This window comes from Triturus cristatus, chromosome 7 (genome assembly GCF_964204655.1).
Source record: "Triturus cristatus chromosome 7, aTriCri1.1, whole genome shotgun sequence".
Taxonomy (NCBI): Eukaryota; Metazoa; Chordata; class Amphibia; order Caudata; family Salamandridae; genus Triturus; species Triturus cristatus.
The window spans coordinates 669086742-669100879 of NC_140590.1; the positions used below are offsets into that span (position 1 = coordinate 669086742).

At 40.8% G+C, this 14138-nt stretch overlaps 1 protein-coding gene across 1 annotated transcript in view; it reads left to right on the forward strand.

The window, feature by feature from the left end:
* Positions 1 to 14138, forward strand: part of LOC146810323 (dual specificity mitogen-activated protein kinase kinase 6) — a 419950-nt gene that overhangs the window by 92848 nt on the left and 312964 nt on the right. The window lies entirely within an intron of this gene.

A 14138-nucleotide genomic window follows, 5' to 3' on the forward strand; every position in this document is an offset into this window, starting at 1 on the left:
TAGCCACGTCCAGCAGGAAGGTCACATAGCCTCTCGGTTCTTCAGGATTTGTTTTAGTCTGAGTACCCTCCTCATACCCTTTTCCTATGGGCAGTACTGCAATGGTATCTGTTCTAAAGGAGAGGAATCTGTGGTTAGAAGAATCCATCAGAAGGGCGAGTTACTTACGTTCGGTAAAGCTCTTTCTGGTGGATAGTTTATTTAACCCCAGATTACTCATTGTCCTCCTACATCCTTGTGCTTGGGAGAAGCCTCCTTACTGTCTAAGAAAAATGCCCCAAGTAATGAATCGGCATAGTGTTTCAGATAATTTGTTATGCGTCTTAGGGCTCAGAAAAAGAAAGACACAAGAAACTCATGCCAGTTCTCAGGATTGATACTTATATGTGGCTCCACTATTTAACTTCCATCACAGTATATAGTTAACGTGGAGCCATTCGCCACCACCTAGAGGAGAGCAGAAGCATTGCTGGAAGCCTTCTCAAGATCCAGTCTCGCACCTGGGATATTCAGAAGGTGAAAAATATGCAGTTTGATAGCGTTTCTGCAAGACTGAGTATTACCCAAGTTCAGCTTGAATAAGAGTTGTGTCTAGAAGCCTATTTAATTTATTAGTAGGTGTGCTGCTACGGAATTGTTGGGATTTTGTCTTCATAGGTTTGGGTGCTTTCTTTATGTAGTAAATACCTTCCTGGGTGATGGGGGAGGGGTGTGAGTTTGTGATAGCACCCTTAATATCATGTGTAAATATAGAAATTGAGAGACATTGGAGATACCAATGGGTTGTGCCTTAACTGGAACACTGTTGTACACTGTAATAGTTAAGAGTCATGGCACAGCCATCCTTTAATGTTGACATTGATTATATTGATAAACATAGATTTTTTTATACAGCCTTTAAATAAATGTTGTGAGTTTAAGCAGGGGTGTGCTTTTTAAAAAAATATCACCTGTGCAAGAGACGAGATTGCTTCAGAAATCTACTCGTCCTATAAAATAACTCTAGTTATATTCATTTTGCTACCTTGCAGTAAGGTGTCAGATTATGGCAGGGTTCTTATTATTTCTGACGTTCGATAATAGCCTCTCCGATAATGTTGAGGTTTATATTTTGTCAGAATTTGGATTTTAGCAAGGCTTCGAGTTTACTTTTCTGGAAATTTACATTCTGGTTGGAAATATACCAAAATGTCCATGGTTGGAATACCCTGTGTTCCTGTGCACACCTTCAAACTAACATGTTTAAGGGTATTAACTTTCTCCTCACCAATCTCTTCCCATACTGAAAAAGATTTGAAATGTACTTCTGACAAGGGCAGGAGTAAAGCTTTTCCAGGGAAGGGAAATCAAAGAGGTGTAGGGATAGGTAATTTGCAATAGTTCAGAAGATTTTCAAATGAAAAATATATGATTGTATACTTGTTCATTCAAAAATACAAATCACAAAGGTTTGTTAGCAGTGTGGTTTCCAGGCCTATGTCTGTACAGTCATGTGAATTTCTGAGTTACTCTACACTAATGCAAGGACACGTACTTTCAGGTGCACTTCCAAATCGGGCCCCTTATTTATTTCTATGTTTCTGATAAAGCTTTCCTTTATTAATATTTTTTTTATACTGGCAACATTAAAAAAAAGTTTTGCTAAATGACGTCCCAGACTCATGGTACTTTAAATCTCATAATAGTTTAGACAAATCTTTTTTTCCAAGTTGAAATTGTTTTTATAATATATGTTGGGTACATTTTATTTTGAAAGCAATCAAACTCATATTTTAATTTCGTGATAATCCATGTATTAGCATATAATCAGGAAGATTTCTGGGGCATTTTAAATAGCCTAAATTTGCTTCATTTTGCAAACATATGTACAGGTGTTATACTGTAACACCTGTCAGTAATTCAGGCTGCATTCACTTCATTTGTCTAGTGTTCACCTTAATAGTGATAGGCTTTGCATTAATAGCGTCAACCTTGCTTTGGTGACAGGCAATCCTGTTTCATAGATCCATACTGTGGTATTGTAAACTGGCAACCAAAGAGTTTGTACTGCAATCGGTTGTCTCTGCTTGTACTGTGGACAAAATAAACATGATAATGTGTTGTCCTTGACCCAAAACAATGTGTCATTGGTGTCTGGGGATAGGAATTCTACACCCCTGGTTTAAGGATTTTTCACCACACAAAAAATTGTGCTTTTCATAGTTAGGTAATATATCCTGCATCTGCTGTGCTGATAATTAGGGGAATACCGCACTTCTTTTTCCTGTGCTTCAGTCCGTTTCATGCATGCTTTCGTAGTTGTTCCTTGATGTACATTGGTTGTTGAGTGGGATGTGAACTATAGGGCTGAGAGAAGCTAGGGGGAATGGTTCACTGAAGCTGCATTATTTATTTAAGGTAAACAAACAACAACGATTAATTAGAATGTTGTTCTAATTACTGCTGCCTACTGTTGCCCACTAAAGACTTTGTTTTTTAGATAAACCTGTTCTTATAAGTGATCTGATTTATAGAGCATCAATGTTTTATATGATAGCAAAATATGTAGCTCTGCAGTTCCACCACTCTCTTAGGATAAACATTTCTACTAATAATTAAAGGCATTATATTAACAATAGTAGAAAGTGGCTGTACACAGGGCACCCCCCGCATTTCTTAAACAACTACTTCCTCTCCTTTGTGAATTGAAATTCTATTGTACATTTCTCATTTGTTTATGTGAAAGATGTTTTTTGCTCTTCAGGCAGCATAAAACTCAAGTTTGAAAATGTATTTAAGTGCAAGCACGGTAAGTTCAGCTAATTTTAAAATATTGGGATTTTCTAATGATTGAAAAACAAAAGAAAATAACAAAAGTTCCACAAGGTTGTTTATCATTACTCAAAAAATCCAGAATGAGTTATCGCAAATACAAGAGTGAAATTTAAGTGTTTTACACCAAATCTGAATGAATAAATATTAATCCTCCGGTCGTGTTGAAGGCTGATGTAAAGGCATTTGTTGGTAGAAACACTTAATCCCTCTACCTGTTTATAGGCACTAAACAGGTCCTGATCATATAAAAGAAATTAACATATTTGACTAACAAAGATGGCGGAAAATTATCAGCATATGCCGCAGCATTTTTACAGTTTTCAAATTGTTTGTGTTTTGCTTGAAATAGAGACTGATTTTTCTTGTCACAGATGTTGTGCTTTTGCTGTGCAAACCCTGTCTTGGCTTTGTTGGTCAATTAGGCACAAACTATGGAAGCGAGTGTGAATTTGAAAATATTTAAAATTCCCAAACATTTCCAAGAGTATAATGTTAGAAACCTGCAACAAAGAACAGGTTACTTGTAGAACCACTGGAGAGGTTTTGTGAATGCTTACCTACAGGTATGCGAAAAGCTTACCACATGGTGTAAAAAAGGCTTTTTCTGGAGTACACTTCTTTCCCCACTGCATCAGTCTTGCGGATGTTCACTGTACATCCCCACTCTGGAAAATGATTTATCGATCTCCAACCATTTTCAGGGTGTAACTAGGTTGTGGAGATGTTTGTAAGTACCCTCAAACGTGCATTTGCAGATGCTCCCAAACTTACCAAAAACATCCCAATTCTGAAAGTTCTGTTCACTGTTTCTTGTATTAGATTTACTTGGGCGCAATATTACCACATATTTGGGTAATTTTTCACCTGGGTTTTATTAATTTACAAGCATAATTTCACCTGCGGTGAATCTCTAGCACTTATAAATGAAGACATTTGCCAATTTAAGCTTAGTTTATATGTATTAATTAATTTGTGGTTGGGACCCAAAATATCTGGATTGCAAAGAGCATGGGATATTAGGGCAACATATAGCATGAGATTCTGATACTCTTGTTAACTGTGATCCTTAGGAAGTAACTTAGACGCCCACAAAAATAAGGTACCAGTCTAGTTTGGTTTTTAATCTCTTACTGTCACTTTTTGGGCAAAGAGTGGGGCACAACAACTTCTACCCTCTTTGCTTTTCTGTTCATTCCTTGCGCTCTTCAGCTGCTTTATAACTAATTTCTCTCCATGCTTGGTCGTTGATGGTCAGAAGCCTCACCAGTATCTATCCTCAAGCCTACACCAACTAATCACAATGCACTATTGCTCTCTTTGGTATATGTTAGTAGTTTGGATGTATTTTGACTACTCCATCCACAATGCTCCTCCCTTATTCTTCTAACTTGTTCCTACCTTTCGTCTCTCCTGGCCACTTATTTACCTAAATGCCCACCCCCTTTGTATTTTGAAGAAACTTTACTTTTACATAATGTACAAGGAAAATAAAGAATCTTAACATTAAATCCGCCCCTAAGTACACAAAATTGATAGAAATGTCCCATTTGTTAGTGTTAAGATAGATTGAACCCCTAAACATGTTTGTTTTCAAACCTCATTTTAGTTATTTTTTCCTCAGTTTTTGTTGATGTGTTTATTTTTTTTGTTACTTTTCATGTAAACCATTTACTCTGAAAATGTCCTCATTCATTGTTCACGTCATTGAGTTTTAGTGGAACTTACAACTTGTGCATACTTGCCAACCCAACTGCCACCGCCAAAACTACTGCCTATAGAGTTCTCAGTCACTCTAATTATGGGAAGGTTCAAGTTGAATCCTTTAAGAAGCAAGAGCCCTCTCACTTAGGGGCAACGATCCTCCCCAACAACTCTCTGAAAACCACCCAGAACCATTAAGTGCATACCTGCTGGCAGCTATTGGAGTTATGGATTTACAAGTCTGTCCTGCGATAGTGAGGTTAAAGCGGGCTGCTATGCTCAGAAGGGACTCATTTACATCATAATATTTATTTGTCATAGTCTCATAATGTCAATTAGTCAAGCGCAACCGAGCCATTTCCTCTCATCTTCGCCCTATTTTCTGTATTAAATCCTATGTGCCCAAGGTCATATGATATCATTACGCAGTTGGTTGTTTTTTTAGCTTTCCAAAATCCTACTTCTTTCTGGTTAGAAAATGTTGGCAAATTTGCTTCCGTGGGAGTTTTTTAGGTCTCGGCTGGCGTGGGCTGCGCACATGCGCAGTCTCGCTGGCGAGATTTTATGTTTTTGAGGAGCTTTCAGTAACGGGCTTTAAGCCCTGCCCCTCTTTCCCATTGGCCGGCGTCACCGTTTATGCTAAACGGTGGCCAGCCATTGGGATAGAGCTCTTTGTGACGTTCACTTTTGGCTTTTTGAGTCGTCCCACTTGGACAGGCTCGTCTGCCTTCAGTGCATCGCAAAGGGTTTCTTATCTTTATGGGGCCATGAGTTTCAAACACATGCCCCCATAAAGACAAGCTCCGGTGCGGCACATTTGCGACGAAAAGTTCGCTGCTGCTGACACGACCGTCCTCAATGTAATTCACTTAATAAGAACAATACATTCCGCACAGGATGGATTGTAATTCCACAGTTTTTAAGTCGCAAACACGGCTTCACATGAGAGTAAAAATGAAACCATCAAGCGCTCACTTTTCTTTTCTAAACGACTTTACTCAAATGGAATTGTAGAAACCAACCTAGCGTGGTGCGCATCATCTTGTTTTCCCAGGAACTGCTTTCAGCCTGTATTCTAATGAGAGGGCTGAGCTAATGCGCCGGGGAAGGGTTCCCCCCTCTTGCACCCCCTATGTACTGGCTCTGCTACTGTGTCATGCGTGCTCCCTCTGTCAGAGAAACCCATGCCTGTCTCTGCAAAGGGAGCTTCCCACGGGCGTCCGAGACGTTCCTCTGTGCACAGTATCATCATCTCGGATTTCGGCGTTTTAGGATTTCCGCTGCGCGCGTGTTGCGTGCTGCGAGCTTCATTGTCTGCCGCCACGGACTCCCTCATGCTTTCGTCCATTCGCTCCACATGGCCCTGGCCGTCTGCAAGCGGCTCACAGTATAATGTTTTTTAACAATTCTCTGGAGAAGTCGTATTGTTTCTGGTATTGCCACAACACAAGTTAATTTTTACAGTGCTACAAGTGCCCAGTGTATAGATTTCGAACAAAGCTAAATTCAATGCCCTGGATGTGCTGCATCATTGAATTATTCCTGTAACATGCAATAATATAGATCAGGCAGAAAGCATTTGCATGCACTTCATAGAGACCAACCCCACTATGGTTAGTCAAAGCGCAGAGCTGCAAAGAGCCTCCTTATGCAAATGCGCCCGAGGACAAAGAAAGGCGTCTGTGGATTCGTGCGTCAATCCTGCATTTCGGTACAGTCTTTACGCCCCCACTGCACACACGCCTTATTAAGCAAACAGGCACTGCTAAGTCAAGAAGGTATGATGGGACGTCATCAGCAGGAGTCCCGCCGCGTGATGCCACTTTGTATTATATGATGCAGTAACACGAAATCACACCATCGGGAGTCTGTATACTTGATCTTAGAGAGTCTTTTAACAGCTGACGGCACAACTACTTGTGGAATTCAAACAAGGTTTGCTCTTCAGCAGCACTAAAGAAAGGGAGGGATGTGAGACACTTGCAGGTTCTTGAAAATGCCTCTAGGCGCTATACCTTCCCCACTAACGTCACAAGCACTTGCCTGTACATGACAAAGACTTTCAAGGACTGTAGTTGAATCAAGCCTAGCTACAAATAGGCATTACAAACGAAAACAAGGCATTTAAAAATATATATATTTATCGAGTTGGTGGCTTACAATATACGACCAACAGAGCATGAACAAGACCGTGTCAATAACCTCACCAAAACAACTGGAGGATAGACATTCACTTGGCAGTAACAATATTAATAGAACAGTGTGTTCGAGGCACCATGAGGAATGGCAACAGCCTCAGGTTTCATCTTCGCCCAAAAACCAAAAATCTGAGGCGTCTCATTCATTTCCTGGTGCCAGTAATCAGACCTTATTGGTAATTCCCATACTAAGTGCATGAAGCCAGAGTCCACACAGGTGTAGTTTGCACATCTAGAAGAATAAAAGGGTCAGAACCTGCTGATTGTGTGTGGAGCGCCATGGCTTTGGGTTAAATACTTACATTGGATAAGTTGATAACTGATGCTCAGCGGAGCAGCCCTGACATGCAAGCAAGCCATCCATTCAAAATCAGCTTCTCAGGTCCTCCAGCAGTCAGAATAAAAGAGTTACCGGTGCTGGTAGGCTCCGACATGCCCTGGGTCCATCTGCAAGAGATAATCACCCTGGCCTGGGCATACATTCGGTTGTGAATGCCCAACCCTTGTGTCAGCTTGTATAATGTAATGAGCTTGTTGTTGACAAAGAGTTTATGTATGCCTGCTTCCTTTAACAAACAGTTGAAATCATGCAGAAAAATTGTAGCTGCATGATTTATTTCAATGTGTTCATATAGAGACAGTGAACCTTTAGAAAGCAAACAGTCACCCTCCAAACCTTCATAATACCTTATGCTGTCTGTGATGTCCCCTTGCTAAAAAATTATCAATACATGCACATATAATAACCATATGTGCTGGTGCAAATTGGGCCCTCTCATTTCAAGATGTGGGTTTCGCAAGTCAGAGTTAACCCAGAGTACGAGATACTAAAGCTGAGCTGCCTGAAGAATATTGGTCCCGATAGGGGGACACCAACCTACACTCCAATTCAGTTTTATAAAGGAGGTCAAGATTATTCTGGGCCTTCCAGTGCCACAGATCAGCCGATACCTACGCACTGAAGTTAAGAACACGTACACGGCTTGGAGCTTATGCCGATAGCTACGCACTTTGCCGAAACATCTACAGGTAGGCATATTTTATTTGTTATTGCGTGGATGTGCTTTTACATTATGTGTTACCACCTTTAAGATTTGTAGTTTCTTATGTCTATGGGGCATGTAGAGGTTGTATTTTTTATGTTGCTGATTGTGCCAATCGCATTATGTCGCAGTTAAAAGCACGTGGAGATAGTGCTTCTCTGTGTGAATGTGTGATTACTGTTGTTTTTTGGGGGGGTGCGGGCCAAACCACGAGCAAAGCACCGGAGAAATGGTGACCTAGGGATGCCTTTTTTGGGTGGCTAGCTGTTTTTATTTTTGTATTCTAACTGCCTGCAGTTTGGGCCACTTAGAAGTTGTACTTTTTAGTTGCAGATTTGCGCATAGTGTTGTGAGCTTTTTCCCGGAGCCTGTGGGGCATGTACGGATCGTGTTTTGATTTTGCTATTTGCTGTTTACAACATTATGGCGCAGTTAGGGGCATATAGTGGTTGTGCTACTTTGTAGCAAATTTGTGCTTATTTGTGTCCTATTTAGGACGGCCCAAAACACAAGCAGAGCACCAGAGGTATGGGAATAAAAGGTAGGCTTTTTTGTCTCGCAGAATTTGCTTAATTAAATATGGTCTTGTATCTGGCTGCAGTTCGGGGCACATAGAGGTTATGTTTTTCAGTTGCAAATGTGCGCATAGTGTGGTGAATTTTTTTCAACATATCATAGCAACGTAGGTATAGGCACAAAGGTAGTCCTTTTTAGGTCTCGCCTAGCTATTGCGTAGCAATCGCTATGCGAGACTCTAGTAAGGGGCTCCCAAAAGTGCTTCCAAAAGTGGATTGCATGGCGAGCACGTGCACAATCACGTGCATCGTGCCGCCATGCAATCCGTTTGGCATCGTACTTCAAAGGGTCCGCTCCCCCGCCTGGAATGCGCTCCCCCGCCAAGCGCGCGCGCCACGCTCCGCTGGGCTTGTTCTCAATTGACTCTCTGCACAGCAGGTCGGCAACTGCTTTCGAGGTTTATCAAACGAGATAAAACAGAGAACGTGCTTCACGACCCCATGCGCCTCTGGTCAGTTCTCTGTATTGTCCTTAACCCTCTTTATGTGAATGCAGTCAGCCTCTGCCTATATTAACCCTCTTCCAGTCGCCTTAACACTCCTCTGAGCCTTTCAGGTTTTGTGGTCCTCTGTATCCACCCTCCTGCAGCCTTCTTGATCATCTGCCCGGCCTGCTGCTCCAGCACACCTCTGAGCCCCACCTGCAGCCTCGATGCGCCTCTCTGCCCCCTGCAGCTTAATTTGACATGAAAGAGGTGCCGGGGCTCTTATTAGGCGTTAGCTTTAGGCAGCAGTTGTCTATAAAATGTTTTTGTGTTAGCCTGCCCAACAAAAAGAGAACAAAAACGTTATTTTTGTGGAGGACATGTTTAAAGGCAAAACGCAGCAACGATTAGCACTTGCGCTTATTTTACTTTTAAAGGCAACTTATATCGCAATGCAAGTGTACCTAGACAGTTGCAGTTCCTTGTTTTTTTGTGGCTTAGCTTCAGCCGCTTTCACGGTGCTGGTTACATCCGCTTTCCAAGGGCTTAATTTGACATTAAAGAGGGGCCGGGCTCTTATTAGGCGTTAGCTTTAGGCGGCAGTTTTCTATAAAATGTTTTTATGTTAGCCTGCCTAAGAAAGCGAACACAAACCATATTTTTGTGGAGCACATGTTGTTTAAAGGCAAAACGCAGCATAAATTAGCACTTGTGTTGTACAACTTACTAGAAAAGTCAAACTGTCCCTTTTTTTCCACGAGCTTAGAGCACCACAAAATAACGGTGCTTGGGGACGTGGGGAGGCAAAACATGTACTTATGTTCGCAATATGTACGTTTTATTTTCCCAGGTGTGCCCTTTTATCACCATTTCTGGCTTAAAAGCGTCTCGTGTGGCCTTTGAAATCTGTGTATTTTTTTAAATTTCATTACTTTTTGTTTGTTTTGTAAAGTGAGAGCATTAATTCAAGTCTAATCTCTTGCTTGTGTATGAACAGCCTTCAAGATATAGAGTAATTTTTGTGTGTAGAGTGTCTGACACGTCTGTGTATTTTTACACATTCAAAGATACACGGATGTTTTTAGTGTGGGCAGAAATGGTTATGTTAATAGCTAGACTGGTTTGCTGTGGATCAGCATAATCTCTCTTCGGTAGAAGCATATTTCAAACATTTTAGGTGCGGATATTCTTGAGAACTTGGTGTCTTTTGTTGTGATTTGGTCGTTGCATAAACCAGTCAATTCACATTGTGCGCCATACCAAAAAAAAGCATTTGCAATGTAATAGGTCTTGCAGTAACTAGAGTTTCAGCTATTGGCATTGTAAATTACAATGCCTTTTATTTATGTTTTTAAAAAGAAAACAAAAATAAAAGGCATTGTTATTTCCAATGGCGGCCTTTTTTTTCTACACTAGACGTTTATTCATTACATTATTAAAACCCACTTATTAAAGCAATGTGCCGTTTTCTGTAACAGCTGTTACATTTAGCGCTGCGACGTATAAAACGTTGGAACATAGTGCTACATAAAACTAGAATAAATAATGCACCACGGACGCTTTTAAAAACAAATAGATAAAAAAAAACATTGCCATTTACAATACCAACCACTTCAAACTTTGATAATGCGAGACCTATTGCATTGCAAATGCTTGTTAATTTTTGTTTGGATTTGCTTTACTCGTTATGGGATTATATATAAGTGAAGGCGTACATGTTGTTTTTGTGCTTGGGGCAGTACCCTCCTGCTACTCTTCTTCTCCTCTCTCCTTCCTTATGCCACATACTGCTCTCCACACTTTCCTTCCTTCAAAATCATGCTAATCTCCTCCTTACTTTCATCCTTCTCCATCATACTGCTCTCCTCACTCCCCTTTCTTCTGCCTCATGCTGCTCTCCTCCTCACTATACTTCATTAACCCTCATGCTGTTCTTCTCCTCACTCTCCTTCACAAATCATAAAACACTGCTCTTCTACTCCTAACACTATGCTTTAAAGTACAAAACAGCTAACAATTACAATGCAAACAGCATAAAGCCACAACATATCACATACATACACTCAATAAGACATAGCTACAATACAATACCATTAGCAAAGCAAATGGCTCTAACTTCAAAAAAGGCGAGACCTATTGCATTTCCAATGCTTGTCAATGCTGTCCAGTCACCAGGATGCTCTTCATGCCCTTATTTTGCATCTGTCGCCTTCAGTTGTATTTGGGGAATAGAAATAGAGGGGGTGATAGGGGATAGATGAAGTAGTGTTGAGGTGGTTAAAATGTGTTTGTGCCATGCAGGTGATGGTGACATAGGGCAGTACAAACCAAGTAGCAAGTGCACTTGTTTTGCAATTGATGGAGAGAGAGAACGTGGATTTGTCCAGATCTTCCAAGTTCGAATGAGATGGAGCAGCCAGATTTAAAACTCTGATCTCCTGCCTCCACGATGTCAGCTGGACCCCTTATCTTCCCTCTTGGACCTATATGTTCATAGTTTTCCTTGTACATGTCTGTGGTTTTAAAGGGAGTAAATAAATGTAGTCTGTAGCTGCGGTCACTACAAACATGTTGCAATGCATAATCTTATGTTTGCAAATGTGCAGAGCTGAAAATTCTCCGTGAATGCAAGAATCCAAATGCCTGAAGAGGAGGTCTCTCTGTCTGACATTTCATAGTGCACTGCTGAGTGAATGGTGTCACGGTGTGAACAATTAAAAACTATCTGACATAAAATGCACAGTGTGGCTGTTACGAAATGGGTTCTAAAATGTGTTACCCTTCAGTTCATCCAAGTGCAGACAGTTCAAAGGTTAACACCTTTTATCTGTGCTTTTTCTCCATCTTAATTTCAAGAATTCAAACAATTTTAGTTCTGTGATCATTAAATAAAAGCGGGAAGATCCCGAAATATGTAGTTTAGAAGGAACATCCCCAATGATAGCTTTACTCAACCCTGCAACTCTTTATAAAGTTTATTCCCATCCCTGTTCGAAAAAAGGCGAAAGCGGAAACGTTCAAGAAAGAAGATGTAAGCATAAGTTTTCAAATGGATTTATTGAATCCCAACATGGCTAAGCAGCTCTGACATCACAGAACATCTCTTTCACAGCCACGACGCGTTTATAGTTCCATTGAAGTGGCTTGGCACATAAGGTATCCCCCTGCAGGTCTGGCTTGGAGCCACAGGATTACTTTTGCAAATCAGTTCACCTGTCAAACTTTTAATAAAAGTAGAAGATGTGCTTTATAAAAGCGGCTATTGAGGCATAAATTACGCTAAAAAAAACACGTTCCTGCACTATGTGCTTGCTCTTCATTGCGGATGGCCAAAAGCTATGCAACCTAATCCTGCAGCACATCTTCCAATGGTTGTTACTGACCATCTGGAAAGGAACTACCAATTAGAGGAGCTAAGAGGCTGTTGTGTTTGTATAACCTGGGCAACACGCGGGATTTATGCGCAGCTTTGGAAGGATTTGGATTCTGCCACGCCGGAAGTGCTGGCTGGGCTGCTCTACAGAGGCAACTTGCTAGTGCATGGAAGCAGGCTGGCACGCGAATACTAATGGAAGTGTAGTGCACAAGCAGTCCGTTTCTAGTGAGTCAGCATGTCCCTTACTTTTTTTTAATAGCCAAAAGGCGCTTTGTAAGTTATGGCAAGAAGTACTAAAATGCAAAATATCATTCTTTAATAAATAAATAGATCTCTCTGTTGTATGGTGTTTACTTTTTGGGCATATTTTAGCTGCATTAATTCATCCATATTTTTCTTCTCAGTGTAAACATGCATGGGCAAAGCCAATAGGTCTCTTCTATGCAAGAGCTATTGGCTTTGCCAATATGTTTTAACAATGATGTACACCAGAGAGGCTGCTGTTAAGCAAGGCTAAAAGCTAATGGGGTAAAGGAGAGTGTCGTAGAGTGGAGAGTTATGGATTGGCATAGAGTTGCGTACAGTAGACTTGAGTGGCATGGAGAGGAGTGCAGTGGTGTGTCCTGGAGTAGCGTTTGTGGAGTGTCGTGGAGGGAGTAGAGTGTCTCATAGTGTGGGGACGTAGAGTTTGGGTGGCGTAGAGTAGTGTCAGAGTTGAGAAGAGTGTCATAGAGGACAGTGTTGGGAGTGGTGCAGAGCACAGTTAAGTGGCGTAGAAGGTGTTGCGTAGAGCAGAGGAGATTGTCAGAGGAGACTGCCATAGAATGGAGTAGTGTGTCCTGGAGCAGAGTGGAATAATGTTGTAAAATGGCATAGAGTGGAGTAGAGTGGCATAGCATATAGTGAAGTAGGATAGAGTGGAGTACAGTTTTCAGTGGAGCAGAGTTTAAAGGAGTAGAGTATCATAGAGTGGGGAATTGTGTCATGGAGTGTAGTAGATTGGCCTAGAGAGAAGTGGTGTAAAGTAGAGCTGTGCAGAGTAGATAGGCATAGAGTGCTATGGCATAGAGTACATTGACTTCCAGTGCAGTGCCATAGAGTAGCGTTGAGTGCAGTTGCATAGAGTAGAGCAGTGCAGAGCAGATTGTAGTGGCGTAGAGTGCAAAGCAGGCCTCAAAAAATCATAAAAATGTCAATAGACCTGCAGGTCTAGTGACAAATAATCTACTCGACCTATTTGTAATGCTCTTGGCCCATATACTGTTTTCAAATGATATGATTGTGGTCAAATATTTTAATTCATTGAGCCGCTATTTTCTTCATTATCACAAACGACAGCACCTTTAAATGTGCCAGTTCAGCATGTCTGCTCTACAAAAAACTCTTTTGTTTGATTTAATAGACTATTTTTTTTTTTCATATAAAATACAAATCTAGCCACATATAGGATACACATAACCCCTGACTTGCCTCTTCATTCATTAACAGCATTGTGATGAGGTCAGGAATGTTTCTCAAATCACGTTTAAAACCTCTAACTTTAAATAGATACATAACTAAATCAGGAAGTGGTAGCACACTGTCATTTGCAATCAGCAGATTTTACATTGAAATGGCCACAGACTTTCCCACTGACATGCGACTTTACTGACAAAACTATATAGTGTACAAACAATAATGTTTGGAAATAGAGTTTCTGCAGATATGTGTCATTTGCACATCACCAAGTAAAGTGTCCTGGTTTGATTAGCTCCTATTTAACTCTTTGTTTGCATCACACTTCTTAATTACAAATAAATGTGCTTTTGTAATTCCTGATATATTTTAAAATATTTATAATATTCATTTGTAGGCTATTTATATAAATGTTATGTGTTCGAAAAAAATAACTGATATCTTCAGACAGCTCACTTGACAAAAACCACTCTAGGGCGTGGTCTCGCTGTCAATGGAGTCAGACGCACGCCGCGGGAGCTCCGGCTGCTCGCTGCCTTTCAAAGCATTTA